Genomic DNA, 12,011 nt, shown 5'->3' on the forward strand with positions numbered 1-12,011 from the left:
TGGTTTTGGGATAAGTGTAATACTGGCTTCATAAAATGTGTTTGGCAGTTATCCTTCCCTTTCTATTTCATGGAACAGTTTAAGGAGGGTTGGTATCAGTTCTTACTTAAAGGTCTGATAGAATTCAGCAGAGAATCCATCAGGTCCTGGACTTTTCTTTTTGGGGAGACTCTTGATTGCTGCTTCAATTTCATTTTGTGTTATAGATCTATTCAGGTGATTAATTTCCTTTTGGTTCAGTTTTGGATGGTAATTTGTAACTAGAAATCTGTCCATTTCTTTAAGATTTTCAAATTTATTTGAATATAGGCTCTCGAAGTAGTCTCTGATGATTTCCTGGACTTCCATGGTGTTTGTTGTTAGCTCCCCTTTTGCATTCCTGATTCTACTAATTTGGGTTTTTTAACTCCTCATTTTAGTAAGGTTTGCCAGGGGTCTATCGATCTTGTTTATTTTTTCACAGAACCAACTTTTTGTTTCATTAATTCATTGTATGGTTTTTTTGGTTTCTATTTCGTTGATTTCAGCTCTTATTTTTATTATTTCTCTCCCTCTATTTGTTTTGGGATTTGCTTTCTTTTTTTCTAGGAGTTTGAGATGTATCATTAGGTCATTGATTTGGGATCTTTCAATCTTTTTAATATATGCACTCATGGCTATAAACTTTCCTCTCAGGACTGCCTTAGCTGTGTCCCATAGGTTCCGGTAGGTTGTGTTTTCATTTTCATTGACTTCCAGGAACTTTTTAATTTCCTTTTTTATTTCATCGATGATCCATTCTTCATTAAATAATGAGTTATTTAGTTTCCAGCTGTTTGCATGTTTTTTGTCTTTACTTTTGTTGTTGAGTTCTACTTTTACTGCATTGTGATCAGATAGTATGCACGGTATAATTTCTATTTTCTTATATTTGCTGAGACTTGCTTTGTGCCCTAGGATATGATCTATTTTGGAGAAGGTTCCATGGGCTGCTGAGAAGAATGTATATAGTGTAGAGGTTGGATAAAATGTTCTGTAGACATCAACTAGGTCCATTTGATCTACTGCATATTTTAGATCTTGGATTTCTTTATTGATTTTTTGTTTGGATGACCTATCTATTGATGATAATGGTGTGTTAAAGTCCCCCACAACCACTGTGTTGGCATTTATATATGCTTTTAGGTCTTTCATGGTATGTTTGATGAAATTGGATGCGTTGACATTGAGTGCATACAGGTTGATAATTATTATTTCCTTTTAGTCTATTTCCCCTTTTATTACTATGGAATGTCCTTCTTTATCTCGTTTGATCCACGTAGGTTTGAAGTCTACTTTGTCAGAGATAAGTATTGCTACTCCTGCCTGTTTTTGGGGGCCATTGGCTTGGTAAATCTTCTTTCAGCCTTTCATCCTAAGCCTATGCTTATTTCTGTCGGTGAGATGGGTCTCCTATAAGCAACAAATTGTTGGATCTTCCTTTTTAATCCATTTGTCACGCGGTGCCTTTTGATGGGTGAATTAAGTCCGTTAACATTAAGCGTTAGTACTGATAGGTATGTGGTGATTCCTGTCATTTAGTTGTCTTAGTTGTTTGAAGGTTTGATTGTGTGTACCTAAGTTGAGGTTACTCTCTACTGTCTTGCTTTCTCTTTTCCTGTGGTTTGGTGCTGCCTGTCTTTTCATGGTTAAGTTGGGTTTCACTTTCTGTGTGCAGAATCCCTTGCAGAATCTTTTGTAGTTGTGGCTTTGTGGTCACATATTGTTTTAGTTTCTGCTTATCATGGAAGACTTTTATTGCTCCATCTATTTTGAATGATAGTTTTGCTGGGTAGAGTATCCTGGGATTGAAGTTATTTTCATTCAGTGCCCAGAAGATCTTACCCCATGCTTTTCTTGCTTTTAATGTTTCTGTTGAGAAGTCTGCTGTGACTTTGATGGGTTTACCTTTGTATGTTACTTGTTTTTTCTCTCTTACAGCCTTCAATATTCTTTCCTTAGTTTCTGAACTTGCTGTTTTAATGTTGATATGTCGTGGGGTAGTTCTATTTTGATCTGGTCTGTTTGGTGTCCTGGAGGCCTCTTGCATCTGTATGGGAATATCTTTCTCTAGATTTGGGAAATTTTCTGTTATTATTTTTTTGAACATATTACTCATTCCCTTTGCTTGCACCTCTTCTCCTTCGATGTCCATGATTCTCAAGTTTGGTCTTTTGATGGAGTCGGTGAGTTCTTGCATTTTCTTTTCACAGGTCTTGGGTTGTTTAATTAATAGTTCTTTGGTTTTTCCTTTAATTACCATTTCATCTTCAAGTTCTGAGATTCTGTCTTCTGTTTGTTCTATTCTGCTGGATTGGCCTTCCATTTTGTTTTGCAGTTCTGTTTCGTTCTTTTTTCTGAGGTTTTCCATATCCTGGGTGGTTTCCTCTTTAATGTTGTCTATTTTTGTCCTGAGTTCATTTGTCCATTTATTTATCGTGTTCTCTGTTTCACTTTGGTGTTTATACAGTGCTTCTATGGTTTCCTTTATTTCTTCTTTTGCTTCTTCAAATTCTCTATTTTTGTTGTCTTGGAATTTCTTGAGTGTCTCCTGTACATTTTGGTTGACCCTATCCAGTATCATCTCTATAAAATTCTCGTTGAGTACCTGTAGTATGTCTTCTTTTAAATTATTCTTGTGGGCTTCATTGGGTCCTTTGGCATAGTTTATCTTCATTTTGTTGGAGTCTGGATCTGAGTTTCTGTTTTCTTCATTCCCCTGTAATTATTTTTTGCTGTGGGGAAACTGGTTTCCTCATTTTTTCTGTCTTCCTGTCATTGTCTTTGGTGTTGTTACTGTCCCTATACTGTGTGCAAGTAAGTATTTTCTAGCTTGTAATAATAACAATGGTAATATTTAGAATGGAAGGGTGAGAGGAGATGGAAAGCAAGAAGTTAAAGAAAAGGGGAAGACAAATACACAGACAAGAGGGAGAAAACAGAACAAGGTTTCAGACAAGAAAGTTTCAAAGGTATAAACAGGGAGTGTTAGTGTACTAATCGACAGTAAGCTGAACAGACATTAGAGAGACAGAGAGAGGATTGAGAATCAAAAATAAAAAAATAAAGATAAGAATAAAAATTAAAAATAAGTTAGTGAAAGAAATATCTCTATATAAAAATGAATTAAAATAAAATGGAAAATAGGAAATTAAAAAAAAATCAAAAAAACCAAAAAACCAAAAAACCTTCAAGTTTAAATGCAATGAAGCTTCAGTCTTAATAATTCGGGTGTCCATCTCAGACTCCAATCCTGAAGATGGTGCCTCAGATGTTGTTCTGTAGTTGTCTCATCAAAGGGGACTCATAAAGTAGAACAAATCTACACACACACACACACACACACACACACACTCACAAAACCCAACCAAGTGTCCCAAGTTCAAATGCAATACAGTTTCAGTAAGTTTTTCAGCATGCAGGTGTAATTCAGTTGTTCTCTCATCAAAGGTAGGGAGAAAAAGAAAAAAAAGAGTCTGGAGACAGTTCTGAGAATGGTATCTGCAGCTGTGGCTTGCCTGCCCACTGCTGTCAGCCTGCTGTTGCTGGAGGTGTTATTTATGCAGCTCTCTGGGGTGAGCTTAGCACTCACCTGGCCCTGAAGGCTTTGTTTTTCAGAGTTCTCCTGTGTGGAAGCCTCTGCTACAAGCTTTCCCCTTTCCAAGCACACTGGGAAAGGTGACACTGCACCCGTGTTGTCAGGCCTGCATGTTTATTTACAGTTCATGTGGGAAGTGGGTCTTTCCCCCTCTCCTGTGCAGGTTTCCTCCCACCACCACTTTCACAAGCTTTCCTGTTCCTGATTACTGGGCCGTGCTGCTGCTCCTGCCAGCCACCATGTTTGTTTACAGTTCACGTGAGAACTGGGTCCTCCCTCCTCTCCTATGGAGTTTTCCTCCCTCCACCACTCTCACAAGTTTTCCCGCTCCTGGTTGTTGGGCATGCACCCCCGCTCCCTCCAGAGCCTCTCCGGCGCTCAGGGTGCCCCAACCTCTTTCTTGTGTGTCTTTATTATTCTTATTGCTTACTACTCAGTTGCTCTTTTTTCCCTGGGTGGAGGTCAGTCTGTCCAGGGGGCTATGCTGCTCTGGCCCAGGCTTGTTTGTGGGAATACTGCAGTACCACGAAGCTCACCTGGTCTGCGTCTTTCCAAGCCATCTGGGCATGGGTGACTGGTGGCCCGGGGACCCTCCTGGTTTCTCCATTTAACATGAAGTGGAGATTCTCTGTGCTGGCTGGAGGTGTGGAGGGGTCAAAGTTATGCCTCTTCTCAGTGATTATGCCTGCAAAGTGTGTCTCCAATGTCTCTCCAAGATTTCGCTATAGGAGGCTTGCTTTCTGCTTCCTCCATCTAGCCGCCATCTTGGAATCGTCTCCCTTATTTATTTTCTTAAAGAACCAGCTTTTTGTTTCATTGATTCTTTGTATGGTTTTTTGTTTGTTTCTATTTCATTGATTTCAGCTCTTATTTTTATTATTTCTATGCTTCTGCTTCTTTTGGGTTTTGCTTGTTATTCTTTTTCTAGGAATTTGAGATGTAGCAATTGGTCATTGATTTGAGTTCTTTCTGTCCTTTTAATATATGCACTCATGGCTATAAATTTTCTCTTAGGACTGCATTTGCTTTGTCACCTAGGTTCTGGTAGGTCATGTTTTCATTTTCATTAACTTCCTGGAACCTTTTAATTTCCTCTTTTATTTCATCAATGACCCATTGATCATTGAGAAATGTGTCATTCAGCTTCCAATTGTTTGCATGTTTTTTATTGTTTTTTTGTTGTTGAGTTCTAGTTTTTATGCATTGTGATCAGATAGAATGAATGGGATTATTTCTATTTTCTTATATTTGCTGAGGCTTCTTTTGTGTTAGGATATGATCTATTTTGGAGAAGTTTCTGTAAGCTGCTGAGAAGAATGTATATTGTGTAGAAGATGTATGAAATATTCTGTATACATCAGCTAGGTCCACTTGATCTATGTTGTGATTTAGTTCTAGAATTTCTTTATTGATTTTTCATTTGGATGATACATCTATTGGTGATAGGGGGATATTGAAGTCTCCCACTACCACTGTGTTGGAGTCTATATATGTTTTTAGTTCCTTCAGAGTATGTTTGATGAAATTGGATGCATTGACGTTGGGTGCATATAGGTTGATAATGATTTCCTTTTGGTGTATTTCTCCTTTTATTAGTATGGAGTATCCTTCTTTATCTCTTTTGATCAATGTAAGCTTGAAATCTACTTTGTGTGAGATAAGTATTGCTCCTCCTGCCTGTTTTGGGGGGCCATTGGCTTGGTGAATCTTTTTCCAGGCTTTCACCTAAGCCAGTGATTGTTTCTGTCAATGAGATGGGTTTCTCTAAGCAATAAATTGTTGGATCTTCCTTTTTAGTCCAGTTTGCCAAACAGTGTCACTTTATGGGGGAGTTAAGTCCATTAACATTCAGTGTTAGTATTGATAGGTATGTGGTGATTCCAGTCATTTAGTTGTTTTTGTTCCTTAAGGGTGATTGTGTTCAGCTCAATCAATGTTACTCTCCACTTTCTTGCCTTTTCTTCTCCTATGGTTTGGTACTGCCTGTACTTTCATGGTTTTGTTTGCTTTCATTTTCTGTGTGCAGAATTCCTTGAAGAATCTTCTGTAGTGGTGGCTTGGTAGTCATATATTGTTTTGGTTTCTTCTTATCATGGAAGACTTTTATTGCTCCATTTATTTTGAATAATAGTTTTGCTGGGCAGAGTATCCTAAGGTTAAAGTTATTTTCATTCAGTGCCTGGAATACCTCAGTCCATGCTCTTCTTGGTTTTAAGGTTTCCATTGAGAAATCTGCTGTGATTTTGATAGGTTTACATTTATATGTTATTTGTTTTTTCTCTCTTACAGCCTTCAATATTCTTTCTCTAGTCTGTGTACTTGTGGTTTTCATGTTAATATTTTGTGGGTTAGTTCTATTTTTTTCAAGTTTGTTTGGTGTCTTGGAGGCTTCCTGTACCTGAATGGGTATAGTTTTCCCTAGATTTGGGAAATTTTCTGTTTTTACTTTGTTGAATATATTATGAATTCCTTTTGCTTGCACCTCTTCTCCTTCTTCAATGCCCATGATTCTTAGGTTTGACCTTTACATGGAATAAGTGATTTCTTGCATATTCCTGTCACAGGTCTTGAGTTGTTTGACTAATATCTCTTCAGTTTTTCCTTTAATTTCCATTTCATCTTCAAATTCTCAGATTCTGTCTTCTGCTTGTTCTAATCTACTGGAGTGGCCTTCCTTTGTGTTTTGTATTTCTGTTTCATTCTTTTTTCTGAGGTTTTCCATATCATGAGTCACTTCCTCTTTAATATTGTCAATTTTCATACTTAATTCATTAATCTCTCTATTTATGGTGTTCTCTGTTTCATTTGGTGTTTATTTTGGGGCTCCTAATAGTTCATTTACTTGTTTTTGTGTCTTTTCATATTCTTTATTTTTGTTGTCTTGTAATTTCTTGAGTGCCTCCTGTACATTTTGGTTGACTATGTCTAGTAACATCTCCATGAAATTCTCAGTGATTATTTGCAGGATTTCTTCTTTCAGAATGTTCTTGTAGGCTTCCTTGGGTTCCTTAGCATAGATTATTTTTGTTTTGTTGGAGTCTGGAACTGTGCTTCATTTCCTTCTGATTCTTGTATTAATTTATTTTGGGGGGGAGAATGGTTTCCATCCCTTTTTCCATCTTCCCATCTTTCCACTTGGTGCTGCTTCTGTCTCTGGTCTGTATTTAATATAGTATTTGCTAACTTACAATAGTAAAACTAACAAAACAAAGAAAGCAAGAAAAAAAAGAAAGAAAGCCTATAAATCAACTGGGAGAAGGGGTGGACAAACAAACAGGGAACAAAACAAACAAGCAAACAATCAAACACATTAAAAAAAAATCCAGGTTTAGGAGCAATAAAATTTCGGTCTTAGTAGTTCTGATGTTACTCCTTCAGCATCCAGTCTTGGTGTTGGTATTTAAGCAGAAGCTCTGTCTTAGCCTGGCCAGGTGGTTAGGAGTCTCACCTGTTTTTTTCCATTCAGAATCAGCTGCTTAGTCAGCTTCTCCTTCAGTGAGGTGTGGCTTGTCCTCAGGTTCCAGAGATCAGCTCTGTAGCCCACCAGCCATCCTGCTTTGCAGTTGAGTTTTCACTGTGTTGGTTTACTAGGGGCTTGTGTCTTTGCCTCATCCCCTTTCTTTGGGGCAAGGTTAGAGATCCTTCAGTGGCTCTCTGCTGTCAGCATGTTTTGCTGGCTTGCTGATTGTTTTTCAATTTTACAGCATTGTTTGACTTTGTATGTTGCTCACTGGTTCAGAAGGTGAGCTTTGTGGACTGCTACCTGCCCTATTTTAGGCAGCAGCTTATCACCCACCCACTGTTGGCACATCTGCCTTTCCAGTCTTTGTTTACTGAAAGTTCCCATGAAGATCAGCTCCTTGCCTTCCCCCCTTCTCTGGTGTACTTACAGCATCCCGCCCCCTCTGCTGTGTGCTCCTTTTCAGTTCCTTATTATTCAGTTTTTTTGTGTGTCTGTGTGGGGTGGTGGGGTCAGTCTGTCCAGTGGGCTAGGCTGGCTTGTCCCAGGGGTAGCTGTGGGAATACCATGTGCACTTATTTGCTCACCTGTTGGTCTGATGGATGTTTCCCAAGCAGGTTTGGAGCCTGTGTCTGGTGGTGCAGGAGCCCTCCTGTTTTTTCGGTGTAACATGGTGCAGAGAAGTTTTGTACAGCCTGGGGGTTCAGGGTGTTGTAGCCCTGAGTCTTCTTTATGCTTTTTTTCTGCCAAGTGTGGCCCCAGCATCTCAGCAATGTTTTTGATTCACAAAGCTCACACTGTCTACTTCTGTGCCCTAATCACCATGTTGGATCCTCCTTTATCAGCTATTTTGAAACACACATATGTACATACTCAATGGCCCACATGTGAGATAGCTTCATTTATTTTTTGTATAATTTCTGCCTTCACTGATGCTTCATTAACTTTACTTTGTTCATCACTTAAATGTTTCTTAGAAATACATATTTTAAAAATGTCACTGTGATTTGTTTATATTAAAAATGTAATATTCCTAACCTGAATTAAGAATTTTTTTCACATTCAGTTAAAATTTTAGCTAAATCTAACAAAATTTAAATTTCATATCTAATCCATTCCTTTGTGCTTCTTCCATCTCAGACTTGAGAGACCTTCGCCATGGAGAGGAAATCAGAATCTCTTTCTTTGTTACTCTTCTCTCTCTCTTCTCATTTGAGTGTTTCATATGCTAGAGATTAGGATAAGGCACAGTAAATGTAGAAAGCAAGCTAAAATGTATGAACTGTAACAACCATTAAAAAATACACATAGTGACAGGCACTAAAGCTGTGTGTCCCTGAGGAAACCTGTGGAGTTTCTCTGAGAGGCTCAGCCTGACCTTCCCACTGCAGAGGGCCCTGCTTGGGTCAGGTGCTGTTGATGGTCTTCTAAATGCTCCTCATTGGGGCCCTCAAGGGAACTGTATCACAGCTTCAACAGCAATGGGATTCATATGATATTAATAAGAACACCTGTTAGGCTCCTCTAAAAACTATTTTCTCACTGACTCCTCCTTAGGTGACATCAGCAGTCAATCTAGGATTTAATTATATTTTTCTTGTAGCTCAGGAAATCTTCAGCTACAGAGGATCACCAATTTACCTCTTTCCCCAGATCCTGCAAGAGCACCATCTTTAAGCTGAGAGACCCCTATTCTTCTCTTCCAGAACACTCACCATTAGAATAATATCTTATAACTGTAAGAATTACATGATGCTTTGATATTCTGTTACATAAGCTGGAAGAGGTAGTGTGTTAAGGATGATAATCAGGCTTAGGGAGTGTGCATACATGTGTGTATATATGTGTGTGTGTGTTTTTGTGTGCTGAAATTATAATTTTGAGACAATAAAGCCTCTTTTTGCTTATTATTATATTACAAAGCCATATGCAGGACAAAGGTTTGGAAGTCAAACTGATGAAGTGTTGAAAATTAGCTCAAGGCCAAAGATTAAATTACTTTGCTTCATCTTGTTCTAACTAAAGCAGGAGGTATTTTCAGTTAAATGTTTATTCCTTGAGTAACATTTAGTGACCAGAGAGTCAAGTCAAGTTTTCCTGCAGAGCCTGGTAACACAGTAGAAAGGAGGACAGTTGGAGTAACTAAATTTGTGGTTACTTTGCTTTGGAGAAGAAAACATAATAGGACCAGAGATGTAGCTCAGTGGTAGAGCACTTGCCTTACATGCACAAGGCACTGAGTTCCATCCTCAGCAACACACACACACACATACACACACACACACACACACACACACACACACACACCCCTCAATAATAAATACACTTTGTACTTCCTAAAGAGGTAGGAAGGAAAAGAAAATGATAATTTGTTAGAATAAGAGTGACTCCCTAAGAAAAAGAAGAGAGGGCCTTTCTGAAGAGATGTTATTGAAAAATAATAGCTATGTTTTCCCAGGGAAGAGGAACCAGCAGAAAGGAGAATGACTGTAGAGCAGCAGGAGTGTGGTATCTCTAAAACAGAAGGTAAATCATTGCTGCTGAGGCACAGTAGAAAAAGGGAAAGAAGATACAAGATGCCACCAATGAGCTCAGTAGGAAATAGTAGATTGAGTAGATCCTTAAATGCAATTAGTGAAGAGTTCCTGTTTTATTAGTGAAGTAAAGGGAACCAATTCAAAAATTTTAAGTAGAGAAACTGCTTAAGACCATCATGGAGTTCCACCTTATGAAATCCAGTAGCCACTTTCTAGTCCATCTCTTTCTTGATTCATCTACATCATTTGAAATGATTTTTCATCCTCCTCCTGAAAAACATTTATATGTTTTCCAGAAAAAAAAAATCACACTCAACTAGGTCTAAATGCTTAGAAAATTGTACCTCTTTCATTTTTCTATCTACTATCAGCCCTCAAGCAATCTCTAAGCATATAACTTCTAATTTTTTATTTTCAAGTTGCTCTTTGTCTTCTCAGTCTACCAAAACAAAGTACATAGACTATGTGACTCAAACAACATACATTTATATCTCACAGTGCTAGAGAGTAAAATTCAAAGACCAAAATGCTGACTGATTTGACTCCTGGTGAGGGTCTGCTTCTTGGCTGGCAGACTTCAGTCTTCTTGTACACATACAGGGCCTCTCTTTATCTGTGCCTCTGCCTCTCAGAGACAGAGAAAGAGAGAGAGAGAAAGCTATCTCCTTGTATTGTTTCTTCCCAAATGTCTCCAGAATTTGACCCTTCCTGCCACCCTCACCAGTGCCATTTTGAATTATACAATCATTGCAGTTATTGCATAGCCCCTAACCAATTTTTCCTGCCTCAGACCCTACAGTCTTAACATAGGTGTAAGTGAAAGAATTTTCCTAGATTTCTTCTCCTAGACAGATTCCTTATTTTCTTACATTTTTACTCAAAAGTTACAGCTCTGAGGCTTTTTCTAGAGACCCTAACTGAAATTTTAATCCACCAGTGTTTAATGTCATCTTTCCTTCCTTTATCATTCCATGTAATACATCTCTATATCTATATAATATAAATCACATGTCATATTACATATTATATGTTGCATATATAAAATAAGAGAAATGTGTACATGTCATCATGTATGACAATTACAGCCTACTTACCTTATGATCATATTTCTCATCTTCTTAATATGAGATTCATGATGGTAGGTGTTTTTGTTTCTTTTGTGTATCATATATCCTTAGTACTGTAATAGTGCCTGACAGAGTAAACCAATAAATATTTGTTGAATAAATGAAGCAATGTAAATGGATTGGCTTTGGGTCTGTAGGAAATGCAATTCCTGGATTGATTATGAGGTGCACATAGAGTATAAAAATCTGAAGTAGGGATAGTTTGTATATAGTACTAAATTTCCAGCTGATCAAAAGAAGTAAAGAAATTCTCTTCTGATTTCTTCTAATTTTCAAATAAGTACGAAATAAAGTTATTGACTGGTTAGAGGAAGGATTTAAAGAGCCTTTCTAGAAAGTTAGAAAAGGGAATGTGTTAGATGATTAGAATTGCTGGCTTGTGTGAAGCACTTGAAGGTAAAGAGGATTATTATGTCCTCTACCAAAGGAGTCATCTTCAATTCATAAAGAACAAAGCAAGTTTACCGATACCAGTAGCAATGTATATTTTATGACTATTGGCTTCTTATTTTTTTCTTTTCTTTTTATTACTTCAGAAATGAATTTTTTTTTTCTGTGAGAAATTCACAAATAAAGATTTGTATTTCACATTTTTTCCCTTTACTTGGGAAATGGCTGATATGTTCTTCCTAAATAATCAAAAAATCACTCGTGTAATAGAATTAACAAACTGTAGAATAAGGACTCAAAATCCTTTGGCAGTGCATTATATTAAAGATTGTAAATATAAGCAATTTAGAGAAGAGCAGATGTGTTTATCCAGCACATTTCTGTAGGAAAAAATCATTAATCCAGTTTTATTTATAGATACCAATGAATGTTGTTCAGAGCACTGTCTGTCAACTCCTCTTCATTAATGTGATGGAATCTTTTTTCTGTATTCTTGATGGAGAATTTCACTTCATTTAAATGCTTGCAAATACTTATTAAAAGCTTCCTTTTTCTCTGCATTAAACTAAGACTCTCAGTCCTTGTCATGAAGAAATTACTGTACTTTGAAGAAAAGACTTGAAACTTGAAAACATAGGACCACATATGGTGAAAGACTGCGAAGTACTGAATCAAATGGTATAAATTACTGAGTCCTGGTAGCTCACATCTGTAATCCTAGTTGCTTGTGGGGCTGAGATCAGGAGGATCACAGCTCAAGGTCATCCTGGGCAAAATGTTAACAAGTCTCCATCTCAAACTATAGGAGAGCATGATGTTGTGCCCCTTGCATCTCAGCCACAGTAGTGTCTAAAATAGGAGGTTAATGGTCCAGGTGCCTG

The sequence above is a fragment of the Castor canadensis genome, chromosome 1 (genome assembly GCF_047511655.1).
Source record: "Castor canadensis chromosome 1, mCasCan1.hap1v2, whole genome shotgun sequence".
NCBI lineage: Eukaryota > Metazoa > Chordata > Mammalia > Rodentia > Castoridae > Castor > Castor canadensis.